Source organism: Trichosurus vulpecula, chromosome 1, assembly GCF_011100635.1.
Source record: "Trichosurus vulpecula isolate mTriVul1 chromosome 1, mTriVul1.pri, whole genome shotgun sequence".
NCBI lineage: Eukaryota > Metazoa > Chordata > Mammalia > Diprotodontia > Phalangeridae > Trichosurus > Trichosurus vulpecula.
This window is the reverse complement of record NC_050573.1, coordinates 418,132,869-418,143,975: the sequence shown is the minus strand read 5'-3', so window position 1 is coordinate 418,143,975 and position 11,107 is coordinate 418,132,869. Positions and strand designations below refer to the sequence as shown.

Sequence of the window (11,107 nt, the reverse complement as noted above, 5' to 3'; positions counted from 1 at the left end):
ATTTACAATTTGATTAATTTAGATCAAGTTTGTAATTTGATTGGTGTTTCCTCTAAGCATTTAGATGCTATGCTATTCATTGTATATGCCAAGTATCAACATTATTTCATTATCTATAGTGTTTATAAGCATCATGCAATTTCCTTGCTCATCTTTTTTTAACCTTGTCTATTTTTACTGTAGATTTATCCAATATTATTGCGCTCAACTCTTGCTTTTTAAATTTTGCTTGAGACATAATAAATTTTGCTTTTATCACTCATTTTAAGTCTGTGTTTCTAATATTGTTGGATTCTGCTTTCTGGTCCATTCTGCTACCCTTCTCTGTTTTATGGCTGAGTTTATCCTTCTTGTTCATGGCCATGATTGATATTTGTGTTTTTCCTCAATATTATCCTGCTCTGCCATTTCTTTTTATTCCTGTGCATAGTTTCCATGTGCATCACTAAGATATATTAAATTGAAATATCAGTGAAATTATACATTATAGTCACAAAACTTAGTTTATTAATAATGGGCATTACACTACCCATGAGAAGGGTCATTTGCCATTTGGGAAACAGTACTGAGTTCTTCAACAAAGCAAAATGATATTATTTACATAAAACAGGTGAATAAATAGTAATTACAATTGTTTCTTGTGCAAAATAGCAAAAGCATAATAACTTTACTGCTTGTATTTGATTGCTATAAATACTTTAATTTAATTTATCATAAGAACATCATGAAAAATAATTATATAAAAAACAACCAAAGCTGAACGAAAAGAAAATATTGATGGCTTTCAACAGTACAGAAAAAATAGATAAGCCGTCATCCAATGATCTCACTTACTCCACAACATCTTAGGCAGAAAGGAAAAGTTGATCTCAACTTCTTTCTTCAGTCTGAGGGCTCTCAAGTATCAGCCATCTCCATTATGTAGACTTCAGGCACCAAGCCAATGGTTCTCTTCCTTTCTCCTAGCCACCAACCAAATCTGTTGTGGTCCTTGCTGAGAATGTAGATAACATCATGTTTACATGACAACTCAGCAAGAACAGCCCCTGTGCAATACTCGTTAAAAATTCACATACTCAGTGCTTTTATCTTCTGAAGTATGAGTTAACATCTTGACTTCCCAGCAGCATTGTCATCATCCTCTTCTGGGAGTCCTTCATATGTTTCATCATCCATTAGTTTGCCATTTGTAAGCAGACTCTGGATTGGGGAAGCATGACCAATACCATCATATAATTCTCCTGTTTTGTCATCATCCTCAGGAATAAAATCAGATTCCGTATCTTGCAACAAACATTTCAGCTAGCATACCTCTTCCTCAGTATCTAGAGATGTGGCTGCTATAAATGGGCAGATGTTATCAGGAGCTGAGATTTCAAAACAGAGATCTTTCTTTGATTTATTAGAGGTACTTATTAGAACACAGGCATGAAATCAGGAGGACTCATCTTCCTGGATCAAATCTGATCTCAGACACTGGCTAGCTGCTGTTGAGACCCTGGGCAAGTCACTTAGCCCTGTTTTTATCCCAGTTTCCTCATCTGTAAAATGAGCTGGAGAAGGAAATGGCAAACCACTCCAGTATCCTTGCGAAGAAAACCCCAGATGGGGTCATGAAGAGTCAGACACGATTGAACAACAAAATGGTGATCGTATTCCCTTTTTCCCCTACCACGTTTTTTGTGGTATCCTTCCTAAGGATATTAATCATTCTGCCACAAGTACGCATCTATAGCACATTCGCCCTACTGCTGTCTTTCTTTGTCACTCCCACGCCAATAGAAAAGTTACTGAGAGCCCTAGACTACCGCCACTCAAATCCCAGAAAACTGGAATCTTCATTTTTCAAGGTAGCCAGCCTTTGAAACAAATGGAGGGTCCTGCTCTGCGGCTGGAGGAAATTGGCTTCCATCCACGGGCGCTTCACTGCCTAGTGCCCCTTCACCATGGTCTGATGTTTGGGGGAGCGTACTCAGAGTCCCTGGGAAAAGGGTCATCGCGTTCCTCCGCATCTTTACAATGACATTGTCTTGGACTTCTGGAGAACAGACTACTTCTTTTATTTCCTTAATTAGGGTTTCTGTCTTTTCCTTTCCTTTCTTGGATACAGTTTCCCCTCTCAGTGTGTCTGCCAACAAATGGGTCCAAGCCGACTTCACAGGTTCTCCGGGCAGCGCGGTACTGGGACGTGCTGCTGCAGTAGAGCATAGCAGGAGCGGAGAAGACAGATCGGACACCTGGCTGGGGATGGGGGTGGGGGGGTGTGGGAGACTTTAGGGAGGGCTTGCCACAGGTTTGGCCTGGCTTTGCCCAAGCCCTTCCTTTTATGTAATGTACTCTTTTTTTTTTTCTGCCCCTTCCCCTCAATCTCTTTACAACAAAAAAAGTTGGTAGGGGAAAAAGGGAATGTGATTAACCCTTCGTTCTTTTATCGTGTCTGACTTTTCATGATCCTATATAGGGTTTTCTTGGTAAAGATACTGGAGTGGTTTGCCTTTTCCTTCTCCAGCTCATTTTACAGATGAGGAAACTGAGGTAAAAACAGGGCTAAGTGTAAAAACCGGCCCAGGGTCACACTAGTTACTAAGTGTCTGAGGTCAGATTTGAACCCAGGAAGATGAGTCTTTCTGATTTCAGGCCTGTGTTCTAATCAAATATTTATTTTCCTTCCTTTTATTTTTTACCCTTCCAATGCACTTAATTCCACACCAATTTCATATATTGCTGCTGGACAGTTTGACACCTGTGACGTAGATTACCCTGGATGCTATGCTTGTCATCTCTGTTGCCAGTTTGGCAGTGTGACTACTTCCTTCCCTGTTTTTCTTTTAATTTATGGAATAAAACAAGCATTTTCATAACATAGTATAATTTTTAAAAAAAAGATGATTGCAAATGAAAATTGAAAATCGTTATGTACAACTTGTAAATTTATATTTTTTCCTTTTTTCTTCCCCTCCTACCCTAGAGATGGTTATCATTAGACATAGATATGTAATATGTGTATGTAAATCATTCTATACATATTTGCATTTATCAGTTCTTTCTCTAGATACAGATAGCATCTTCTTTCATAGGTCCTTTGCTGTTAAATTGGGTATTTATAATAGTCAAAATGAATTATTTGCTCAAAGTTGTTCTTAAAACAATATTGCTGTTACTGTATACAATGTTCTCTTGGTCCTGCTCATTGCACTCTTCATTATTTCCTACAAGTCTGTCCGGGTTTTTCTAAGATCATGGAGCTCATTATTTCTTCTTTGCTCAGTGTCCACTAGTTTCTGGCAATCTTCTTGTGCAGTCCTGGGCAGGACAGAGGAGGTTATAGACATTTCTCTCTGGTTTTCTCTGTCATTGTTCCTTCTGGCACATTCTTAGAGCTTTGCTGGAATACTTGAGGGAAACCTAGGTTCCTCTAAGACCTCTCATGTCATCATCTTAACCAGAAGTCTCCAAGGACTCCTTTCACCAGATCCTGTAGCCAATCCCACTCCCACCCACCCCACCCTCCTGGCCTAATGAGGTCTCTATGGCCTAAAAGAGCTCATATCCCACCAGCTGTAAAAGTCTCCACCTGAAAGGCAAATCTAACCCTGTAGTCTCAGGATGTCTAATTTTGAAAGCCAGACATTTGGGGATGTGATGACCTAAGAACTGGCAAAGTTCAACGAAATTGGAGCTTCAAAATTGACCATAAACTAACAGTATGAAAAAGCATGATGACCAGCCACTTCTACACATCCAAAGTATGTTCCTGTTTAAAAATGGGAAACTGAATATGATCCATTTAAAAACATTAATACTTCAACTCCTATCAATGCCAAGAAGATAATTAAGCCATAAAGCCACTTTCTTGTCATTGGATGATATCTCTTTCTTAAACAAAATGATTATTGACTTTTAAGAAGGTATCAGAGGATAAGGTACAGGGGTTTTTACACTGGTGTGTATGTGCATTAGGAAGGGGCAAAAGCGTCTACTGTGGGCCAGTGCTCCCTGGCACTGCTCATTTACACCGATGCCAATTCCCCACTGCAGTGGGGAGCACACAAAAGGAAAACTCCCTTTTGCAGCTGTACAAACTTCCCTGCAGATGTACAACTCACCCTTTGCCCCCTGAGGTAATTCCAGACCCATGTTTGACTTTCTGGGCCTCCTTTAAGGGCCAGAAAAAAAAAAAAAACCTCCTTACTTTCGTGTGGTTCTTGTTCCTCTTCTAGGCAGAAGTGGGTGAAGCAAAGATTGAACTCTCTGGGCCAGTGCTCGGAGCTTGTACTCCCATCTACACAGGTGCCCCGTCATGCATCTGGGGTTTAGGGATAGCAGGGACAGCTTGCTTAAGAGGAAGTACTGGCTCCTTTAAAAGCAAACAAATGGACAAATAAATAGATAATAAGTAAATAAATGAATAAATAAATAAATGCATAAATGAATAATTAGATGACTCTCTGGATGGTTTTCTCTACAATAATGTAACAATGGCTTTTTGTCCACTTTCTGGAAGAGAGGTTTGCATTTACCTGTAATGAGGCAGATGCAAGACTTTCTCCCATCTAGACCTTTTTTCCAGGCCTGTGATTTCATTGATATAGAGGACTCTCTTCTACCACAGTATATGGTATCCTCTCTGTACTGGATAGGGGATACTTGCTTTTGAGGGTAAAGCAGATGACAAGGGTGAGTAGACTGGAGGGTGATGATAAGAAAATTCCTGGGGTGGAATCAAAGAACGTTATTAAGCGTCTACTATGTGCCCTGCTCCCACTAAGGCTGAGGATACAAAAAGAAGCAAAAGACAGTCCCTGCCCTCCAGGAGCTTGTGTTGTACCAGAAGCGAGCGAGACACACCACAGAGTATAAGTTTTAAGTGGAGAATTTATTAGCCGGTGGCCATCGGGGTACGGCACCACAAATCAATGGCAAATGTGTTGGGGTGATGGCTTGGCTTATATAGGATATGGGGGTACAGAGTAGGGGGGAAGAGGAACAAAGGTCCTGGCTGATCAAAAGATTCAGTCAGGTTATCGTACTAGTGGGATAATCTCATTTACATTCCTTGGTGGAGTCACAGAGTCCCAGGGATATCTCCCAGGAAGGGTCTATCAAGTTATCTCTCAGTGGGATGGTCCTATCTATTGACATTTCAGGAAGGAGCCATGGAGTCCCAGGGGTTTGCTAAATACCAAAGATATCTGAATCCATTCTTTCTGGGGGGGGCTTGTCAGTAGCTAGGGGTTACTCAGGGGTTCCTAATTTTCCTTGTATTACATTTGCAATCTAATGAATAGGAAGCAAGACTAGGGCTAGCTACATAGAATGTGCTAAGTAACTCAGACCACATCATTCAGAACAACTCAGGACTTCCGGAAGGTGAGAGTGTTGTCTCCCAAGAAGGTAATGGGGGCAGGGTTGGGGATGAGGGGGGTGGGGGAGAAGAACAGAGTAACAGGCTGCTACAAGGAAGAGTTCCTTCAAATAAGATAATATTTGCAAAGCATTTAGCACAGTGCCTGACACACAATAGGGGCTTAATAAGTGCTTATTCTCATTACCCCTACTTATGGTGAAGTTGTGGGTCAGGGATTTCCCTACTTTTGTATTCGTATCCTTATGCTTCCCTAGTAAGGCAGTAGTGGAGCCTGGCTGGAGAACTGGCCTCAGAGGGAAGAAAATCCCAGTTCAAGTCCTTCCTGACATCCTGCCTGGCCTGGTGTTATACCGACTGGACTTCATGATCCACCCTACTGCTGAACCTTCCTGGGAGATTTAACACTCTAACCTCTACAACCCCTGCTCTGGGGCCTGGGTTGTTCTGAATGACTGAGGCCTGAGTCACTTAGCACATTCTATGTAGCTAGCCCTAGTCTTGCTTCCTATTCATTAGATTGTAAACTCCTGGAGGGCAGGGATTGTCTTTTGCTTCTCTTAATAAATGTTTATTGATTCCACCCCAGGAATTTTCTTATCACCCTCCAGTCTATTCACCCTTGCTTTAGACTCAAAAGCAAGTATCCCCTATCCAGTACAGAGGGAATACCTGTATACTGTGGTAGAAGAGAGTTCTCTATGCCAATGAAATCACAGGTCTGGAAAAAAATTATGTAATCCCCAAGATGTAGTGCAGTGTATGCCACTTAGTAGGCTTTTAATAAATGCTTGTTGATTGAGTGTGAAAAGGTGCCAATGGATAATTCTGGAGGGGAGGATTGATTGAGGCATGGTGGTTTTATACTTCAGGCAAGGTGAGATCCTCAAGGAAGAAGTATATCCTCCTAAAAAAGAAGTTATCCCTCCTCCCACAGGAAGTGCAGCACCTTGGGGCAAATTCCTATTCTTCCAGGGCTAGCTATAGCTTTAGTGAAAGGCAGTCACATGGTAATTGCTTGGTTTGGTGCTCTTAGAAGAAAAGTTAAATAAATACAGTCCATAGAATATTCTTTAGGCACAATCCAGGCTTAAGAAAGCATATATGACATCTCTGGGGCTTCACTATTGGAAGACCCCCACACACACACACACTCCCACAAGAAACCCTGAAGAAGCTGCCGGAAGTTAGCCATCCCTGTGGGTGTCAATTCATGGCATTCACACCTTTCTCTTTTTATAGCTTCCTTGGCCTCCAGTTTGTTTTTCCACATTTCTGGTTTCCTTTTCTGCCTCTCCCCCATTGCCATCGCCTATTCCTCATTGACTGCCAAAGCTAAGGGAAAAAAGGGGGTGGAGGAGGACGGGGGTTGGGCAGAATGCCTTTGGCCAGCCAGCTTTCTGCCTTTCCCTGGATACCAGTTCCTAGTCATAAGCACAGCCTTTATTCCATACAGTGCCCAGCAGAAGAGGGAGGAAGTGGGGCACAAAGTGAGCACCCCAAGAATAAAATGTAGCTGGCTCACAGCTGTCACACACTGCTTATGTTTTCAGAGGTTTTCAATGTATTGATCAGTTGTGCTGATTTTTTTTTTCCTCTTTAAAAGTATTCTTTGTCGTAAGCAATAGCTCTCTGAAAGGGGTTTGGAAAGGATACTAGGGAGAATTATGATGATGTACAAAACAGAAGACATCAATAAAAACTTATTTAAAATTTTTTTAAAAATATAGCTGGTTCTAAATGAGGTCACAGACCAAAACCAGTGATATGTGACCAGCTATGTCAATTACTTTCCCTTTCTTACCTAGTTCTTCCAACTTGTGCCTTCTGTATTCACTAACATTTTTACTTGCCTGAGAACTCCAGGAATGTAACCGGCCCTGACCAACCTCCCAGTGTAGTCATTTAACTTCTTTTTGCCTCAGTTCTCTCCTCTGTGAAATAGGAATAATAGTAGCACCCCCAGGATTGTTGTAAGGACCCAATGAGATAATAATGGTAACATGCTCAGCTCCTGCCTGGCACAATAGTGAACACTATATAAATTTTTGTTATTATTATTAGTTTAAAAAGCACTAGATTCTGAGTCAGCAGACCTAGGGACTTAAGTCAATAAACATTTATTGAGGGGACAGAGCCAAGATGGCCATGTGAAAACAGAGTCTTATGGTAACTGTCTCACAAGTTCTGTCAGATACCTCTAAAAAAGTGAATCTGAGCAGATTTGAGAGAGATAGAAGCCACTAGCAAACTGAGTGGGGCAAATTTCCAAGCCAGGAGAGTTCTCAGGGTCGACAGGATGGATCTGTAGGCTGGGAGAGCACCCAATGCGTGGAGCTGCACCAGAGTACACCAAAGCTGAAGCAGCTGCAGAAACCAGCCAGCCATCCAGGCTGGGAGAAAGCTGGGCGCATGAAACAGTGGAGATCCCCAGGCCTCCCAACACAGGACGGGAGTCTGTTGAAGGGCTGGGAGGTAGCAGCACAGTGCCTGCAGCCATGAGACATCTACTCCTGAGGTTTGCAGCCCAAAGGTTTGAAAACTGCCATCTTGAACTTTGGGAGACATAATAGCCAGGTAAATGGCTCTCATCCCTCCCTCCCTGACCCTGATAATACCTTGGGAAAAAACCTTGGGATAGAGGAGCCAGAAGTGGGGCTTCAGTAGCCAAACAGTGGGAGTTCCTGAGTCCCAGAAGTGTAGAACCAGCAGGGGTCAACACCAGGAGCCCAGATGTGCCTTTGTACAGCCAGGGGAAGTGGCAGACACCAGCACAGACAACGGCTGAGACCACCTGTGCTGGAGAGCAGACCCAGGGGAAGAGGAGACTTCTGGCAGCCAGATGACCCCTCCCTCACACCTCAGGAAATGAGGCCATAGCACACAGAACTAGTAATTAGGCTTACAATTCCCAGAACAAGAAGCCTGGGAAAGAGCTCCCTGAGCCCCAAAAGTATAAATCCACTTTAAAGCCAGGAAAAAGCTAACCAACATGAGGAAGGACATGAAAAAATTGAGGACCATTGATTCTTTTTAAGGAGACAGGGAAGATCAAAATACCAATTCAGAAAAGGACAGCATTGACACGATACCCACATTTGATACCTCAGAAGGGAATGTGAACTGGTCTCAAGCCCAAAAAGCATTCCTGGAAGAGCTAAAGGAGGATTTTAAATACCAAGTTAGGGAGGTAAAAGAAAAAATGGAAAAAAGAAATCACTGATGAGAACAAATCTTTAAAAAGTAAAATTGGCAAAATGGCTAAGAAGATTCAGAATCTAATTAGAGAAAATGACACCCTGAAAGGTAAGATCAACCAATTGGAAAAGGAGACTCAAAAGCAAAATGAAGACAGCAGTTAATTTAAAATTAGAATTGAGCAAGTAGAAGCTAATGACTCGATGAGGCATCAAGAATTAGTCAAACAAAATGTAAAGAATGAAAAAATAGAAGAAAACATGAAATATCTGATTGGAAAAACAACTGACCTGGAAAACAGATCCAGGAGAGACAATCTAAGAATTATTGGTCTACTGGAAAGCCATGATGAAAAAAAGAGCCTGGAAAGTATCTTTGAAGAAATTATCAAAGATAACTGCCCTGAGGTGCTAGAACCAGAGGGGAAAACAGTCATCAAAACAATCCACCGATCTCCCCCTGAAAGAGATTCCAAATTGAAAACTCCAATAAATATTATAGCCAAATTTCAGAATTATCAAGTCAAGGAGAAAATACTGCAAGGAGAAAAGAAACAATTCAAATATCATGGAACTACAGTCAGGCTCATGCAGGATCTTTCAGTTTCTACATTGAATGACAGGAGAAATTGGAATATGATATTCTTAAAGGCAAAGGAACTTGGACTACCACCAAGGATCAACTACCCAGCAAAAGTCAGCATAATTTTTCAGGCAAGGAGATGGACATTCAACAAAATATAGGAATCCCAGACCTTCCTGATGAAAAGGCCAGAGCTCAATGTAAAACTTGATCTTCAAATACAAAACTCAAGAGAGACATAAACAGGTAAATGAGGAAAAAAACCCCACAAACCTTGTTAATCAATAAGGGCAAACTGTTTACATCCTTGTATAGGATTATATTGTTTTATATGTATATATATGTATATATATATATGTATGTATATATATGTTTATATGTATATATGTCACTCTTGAGACCAGTATAGTTATGATAATTGAAAGGGATACACATAGACTGTGGGTGTCAGTATAAAATAACTGATATAATGATAAAAAACATAATTAAGAGATGTAAAGGGAGGGTTCTGGGAGAAGAGGTAAGGAAGTAACAGAAAAGGGTAAATTACATCACATGAAGAGGCACAAAAACATATTTCACTAGAGGGAAAGAAGGGAGGGAGAAGAGTAGTATATCAGCTTTACTGTCATCGGATTTGGTTCAATAACATACTCTGATAAGTATAGATATCAAACTTGTCCTACAGGCAGTAGGAGGGGAAAGGGGAAAAAAAGGGGGGATGGTCAGAAGGGAGTGAAGAAGTAGTAAGGGGAAAAGAGTAAGATAAGGGAGGGAAATCAAGAGGGAGGGTAAATTGAGGAAGGTGGTGGTCAAAAGCAAAATTCTTTTGAGGAGTAGAAGGGAGAGGTGAGAAATAAAAGCATAAATGGGGGGGAGGGGAAATAGGATGGAGAAAATGACACAGCTTGCAATCATAACTGTGAATGTGAATGGGATGAACTCTCCCATAAAACAGAAGTGGATAGCAGAATGGATTAAAAATCATAATCCTACAATATGTTGTTTACAAGAAACACATTTGAAACAAGGGGATACATACAGGGTGAAAGTAAAAGGCTGGAGTAGAATATATTGTGCTTCAGCTAAAGTACAAAAAGCAGGAGTAACAATCCTAATCTTAGACAAAGCAAAAGCAAAGATACATCTAATTAAAAGAGATAAGGAAGGACACTATATCCTGCTAAAAGGCACCATAAACAATGAAGCAATATCATTATTTAACATATATGCACCAAGTGGTATAGCATGCAAATTCTTAGAGGAGAAATTAAGGGAGTTACAGGAAGAAATAGACAGCAAAACCATACTAGTGGGGGACCTCAACCTCCCCTTCTCTGAACTTGATAAATCTAACCTCAAAATAAACAAGAAAGAAGTTAAGGAGGTGAATAGAATTTTAGAAAAGGCAGATATGATAGACCTCTGGAGAAAACTGAATGGGGGTAAAAAGGAATATACTTTCTTCTCAGTGGTACATGGCACATACCCCAAAATTGACCATGTATTAGGGCATGAAAACCTCACAGTCCAGTGCAGAAAGGTGGAAATAATCAATGCATCCTTCTCCGATCATGACACAATAAAAATTATTTGTAATAAAGGACCGTGGAAAGATAAACTAAAAACTAATTGGAAACTAAATAATCTAATCCTAAAGAATGAGTGGGCCAAAGAACAAATCATGGAAACAATTAATAACTTCATTCAAGAGAATGACAATAATGAGACAACATACCAAAACTTATGGGATGCAGCAAAAGCAGTTCTTAGGGAAAGTTTTATATCTCTAAATGCTTATGAATAAAATAGATAAAAAGGAGATCATTGAATTGGGCATGCAACCAAAAAAGCTAGAAAAAGAACAAATTGAAAATCCCCAATTAGATAGCAAATTAGAAATACTGAAAATCAAAGGAGAGATTAATAAAATTGAAATCAAGAAAACTATTGAACTAATAA

General features: G+C 40.5%; 1 pseudogene; it reads right to left on the bottom strand.

Moving 5' to 3' along the window:
• Window positions 1-897: 897 nt before the first annotated feature.
• LOC118839256 lies at window positions 898-1,997 on the bottom strand (annotated as a pseudogene).
• Window positions 1,998-11,107: the final 9,110 nt, after the last annotated feature.